This window comes from Stegodyphus dumicola, chromosome 2, assembly GCF_044657685.1.
Source record: "Stegodyphus dumicola isolate Sdum_Otavi_A_Nest chromosome 2, ASM4465768v1".
In the NCBI taxonomy this organism is placed as follows: domain Eukaryota; kingdom Metazoa; phylum Arthropoda; class Arachnida; order Araneae; family Eresidae; genus Stegodyphus; species Stegodyphus dumicola.
The window spans coordinates 101621975-101626862 of NC_140769.1; the positions used below are offsets into that span (position 1 = coordinate 101621975).

Genomic DNA, 4888 nt, shown 5'->3' on the forward strand with positions numbered 1-4888 from the left:
ACATACATGCATAATGTTAGACAACTAAAAAGGTACTTTTTGACAAGAGATTTCCCGCAGCTGTATTCTTAATTTCCATGAGGTTATAATGGGTTTGAAATCACGTTTTCATATTTATGTAACTACTTTTCTTTTATAATTCAAGGTAGTTTCATGTATTATATAAAAATTATAAGCCTTTCAATACAGTATTTGTATGATAATTCTTAATATCTTAACTATACCATTTCAGTACTGATGGAGTTAAGCATATTACTTTTATTTACATTACATGTTAAATTATTTAGAGAACATTAAAGCTGTGGCTACAAATTTGTATGAAGAAAACTTCAGTAATTTTTAAGTTTCTAAAGCTTTTCTGAATCAAAAGTTACTTTTCTAAAATTGTAAGCAAATTTTATATGATAAGTGGATAAATACATGCTGATGCTTTAATATATCTAGCAAGTTCGCATTTTAAACTTCTGAAAAATTTAATAGCTTGTCTGCATAATAATTCTTGTTTTTCATTTTTAATCTACTTCTTGTTTATCATTTTTAATATGCAGTTTAAAGTTTGCTCACATGGAATCGAATGTTTATTATTGCAACAATTTGGTTAAAAATGTTATTTTGTGTGCATATCCAGAAAAAGGTAGCTAAAAGTTTTATGATTTTAAATACTGATTTGAGATATACACCTTTAAATTTTGATGTTTTAGCAGAATGCTATAAAAACTATTTCAATGCTCTAATGGCTGTGGGAATCTATATTTTAAAAATATATTTTTATATAAATTTAGTAATGTAAAAATTCCATATCAAAAATACTATTTTTGTTCTTTATTTAGCTAAAAAGAAAATTTTAAAAATTAATAAATAAAAAATAAAAAGAATACCTTTCCACACAAAATTTAGACACTATTTACCGATACATTTGCTATTGAGAAAATACTTTATACAGTACATAGAAAAACTGGTAAATTTATGAATTAAACAAGGGAAAAAACATACATAAAATTTAAAATTTTAATTTTATATTTGCTTTATATGAGTAGAGAATTTTATATTTGCTTTATAGAAATAGTGAATATTTGTTAAATTCAAATTTCATTCCTTGAAGCAATGGCACAAGAAAATTATTAAAATTAATTAAATTTTACTATTTTCTCGTGAAACAATGTTGTTAATATATTATTACACATATCTGAATATTTAATGATAATTCAGTACTCTTCTGTTATCGGGATGGAAATCAAAAATGTATGTATACACACATACATATGCATGGTTCATATATACATACATTCAATATACATCCATATAGAGATTTCTGAATCCGGTCCCGATAACAGAAGAGTACCAATAATTCTATAATTAGTTAATATCCTTATTAATTAATTTGCATAAGTAAAAACAAAAGTATTATTTAGCTTTAAATCTACATCTTTTGATAACAAACATATGCAAAATACTTGTACTTATAGTGAAAATAAAACAAAAATTGTTATTTTTCACTCTTTTTTTCTAACACAGTGCAAGTCATTCCATTATAATCAAATTTTATTAAAACACAGTAACTGGATTTTTTCCATTAAAGTCAACACCTTTATGTAGAATATACATAAAGTCAACAGCTTTGTATAGAATGATATAATGCTAGACCTACTTTACCTGAAATTTTATTTATATTAATTTATGGGGAAATGCCGGAATAAATGCAAAAAAACCATCTGAATAAATCTTAGCCGACACTGTTATGATAGTATTTTTGTTAATAACAATTTAAACAATAAAATGTTTTTAAGGTATACCATTTTAGTTCAGTTTTCCCCCCTATTAAAGGAGCTACCCTAAGAGACATATTTTATTTACATATATCTCATTAATATGTTAAAAATATAGCTTAAGTGAGTTTTATGTGCATACTGTAAGGAAGGGGAAAGCCTTAATTCAAAACCTGTTTTAAAGCAGTAAGTAAATAAATAAAATACATTGCTTTTATTAGCATCTCAAAAAATAGTGTTTTGGCTTCTAAAAACAAATCCTAAGCATCACATCATGATAGATAATAATCTTACGTAAGAAGAAATATCTGATTAGGAATACATTCTTTATATTTATTTGATAAGATCAAAACATATATGCAACATCACATTAATTAAAATCCTGCGAATCATTACAACACTGTAAGACATTGATTAGTAAGGTAAACATCAGTTGATCATTCTTTCACAGTAGCAATAAATTTTTCATTCAAATTCTTAAAAATATGCCAAAACAAATTTACGATTGGTGCTTAAGATTTAAGGTCACAAAAAAGTAAATTTGATTTAGCAGAGCTTGATATCTTCCATAACATAAAAGTAACTGCTACATGATGGAAGTTTTTGTGAACAAAATACAAACATTTTATAAATACTTAACCTTAATGACTAACTTCAAATTAATCCAATAATGATGGAAACAATAATGTAATTGAGTACTGCAAATTTACTTTGTATGATATTTCTATGTAAAATCTGAAATTTATAATAGGTGAAGGACTTTACATTATTTAAACAATGAAGCCCCACTTCTGAAAGCGAGGACTTAGACAAGACATATAGGACATTAAAACATACATTACCATATTATTATATTACTCAAAATTATTACTTTCAATAATACTGTTCTTTTGCTTACTTAATGCATATTCCTATATATATGTAAAATTTAAAATTAAGCAAAAAAGTTATTTTAGTTTAATCCTGATTTTGAACAAACCTCTGTAGACTTTGAAGGCAATCAAATACAGGTTTCTCTTTTTTAGGGGCAAATCTGAAGAAATGAGACCTGTGTCTGATAGGCCTCGAAATCAGTAATTTTAATCAAAAACTATATCAAATTGAGGTTGCTTTTATGCCTCATTTTAAATATGATTATTATAATAAAATACACATTTAATTATATATATATATAACAGCAAAATTTAAACAGTATTATGAATTATTATCTATTAAAAATTTCAATTTTTAATCTATTCTTAAGCACTGAAATTAAAGCTTAATCATATAATGCCTGAATTTCAATATTTTGATTTATTTATAAAACAAATTAATCCATTTTTAATATGAAACATTTTTTATGAAAACTATAAAACTTAAAAAAACATACATTTTAAAAACTGGATATCATTGAATGGTACTTTGGTAAACCCAATGCCTTTTACATGCTGTGGGGTCAACAGTTGTGTTGGATTAGGCACATTAAACAAGGCTTTAGTTTTTTAAACCCATCTTTCCTAGAACATTCAAACTAGTTTTCTTCAAAATGCACCTTCAAATTTAACAAAAGCATGTATGAAGTTTAACATTAAAATCAAAAACACTAGTATTTAATTACAGTTGCATGTACTAAATGAATTTAATCACACTATTAAGAATGAAATTTTGTGAAAAATTTTAACTTTTGTATGAAAATAGGACAAAATTAAGAATAAATAATTAAGTTTATGAAGCTTCCTGAAGGACACAGAATATATTTACCTCACTATACAGAATAACCTAAACAATTTATAATTTATGTTATACTTACCAATTTTTAAGACTGGCGCCAACTGATATATTTGGCGACAATACATCAGAATCAAAATACAGCATAGACCTTTAATACACTATTCGTACAGTAAAATTTAAATAAAAAAACGCCTATTACAATCCCAACCGAGACAAAGTTTACATGAAATATAGAATACAATTTTACAAACAGTATAAACTATTAGCAACAGTAAAAAACAGTATTGGCGATATTTTGCTGCACAAATGCACACACATTCCACAATTGATTTTATATTTGTAAAATCATTTCAGCGTCAATAAGTGACAGCTAAATGAAAGTACACATTTTGAAAAAAAATAATAAGGGAATTTTTCTCATATGCTATGAAAAAATACGAAGTTGCACTTACTTCACAAAAACACGCTCCTGCGACCGAAATCCATTGATCTCGACCAGAAAGAATTACTTCTTCTTCGTCTTTTTTCATTTTTTGCTAAACAAAACATCCTAAAGTTATTTCTAGAATGATTTGACAATTTGGTGCAGCACATCTATCCATATTTCTCAAAATCAGGTCGAAACGATCAACAAAGCAATGCTGAACTAATAGCGAGTAGCAATAAAGTCAGAATAATAGAAATACTAAAATACCTGTTTATGGCATTTACTTATGAAATTAGCTGCGTAGCAGCGGGAATGATTGACATCCTTCACTACATTCACCAATTTTATCTGGCTGAGCAGTTTTAATACAATCATAAACAAAGCTTTCGTCTTATCCGTACGCTACACGGCAGCCATGCTGGCTCATCAGTCGTGACGTCACGCTGTCGATCCTTCCTCGGCTTCAATTTTGTGACGTCATGCTTACTCCATCTATTCTAACCTCCTTGTCCTCCACTATCGGGGAATGAAACTCCACGGAACAAGCGGCGTCCATGTTTGTTACTTCAAAACATTGCAATACGGTAGTGAAACGTACGTGTTTGTAAGCTGTTCTATGCATGAATTTTCCAGTAAAAATATGTTAAATTTATAATGAAATGTTTCGCTATTGTTAGTTTTTTGTTTTAAAGTTATAAAGATGATATCTGTAATTTACTAAGTACAGAAAATCATTAGGAAATATTTCGAAATCTAAATGCATGTGCATAACATTAAAGCTTTTACAAATTAGGTTTCTGCATAATTTCAAGAATTTGTTTAGGTTTTATTAGCAACTTCTCCGGTATACTTTCCAATTGTTTCTTTAAGAAGTGATATTTCTGATTTATTCGCAATATTATTATAATTTATTAAAGAATCATTTTTACCTGAAATTAATAGCAGATAATTATCTAAAAAAATGGTAACATGTTGCTTTTTTTTT

At 26.8% G+C, this 4888-nt stretch overlaps 1 long non-coding RNA gene across 1 annotated transcript; it reads right to left on the reverse strand.

Annotated features, from left to right (window-relative positions):
• Positions 1-2208: 2208 nt before the first annotated feature.
• On the reverse strand, positions 2209-4327 carry LOC118198598 (uncharacterized). Its single transcript, XR_015039511.1, has 3 exons — positions 4171-4327; positions 3929-4012; positions 2209-3297 (listed from the first exon to the last, which is right to left on the reverse strand). It is a non-coding gene; the product is annotated as an uncharacterized LOC118198598 (long non-coding RNA).
• Positions 4328-4888: the final 561 nt, after the last annotated feature.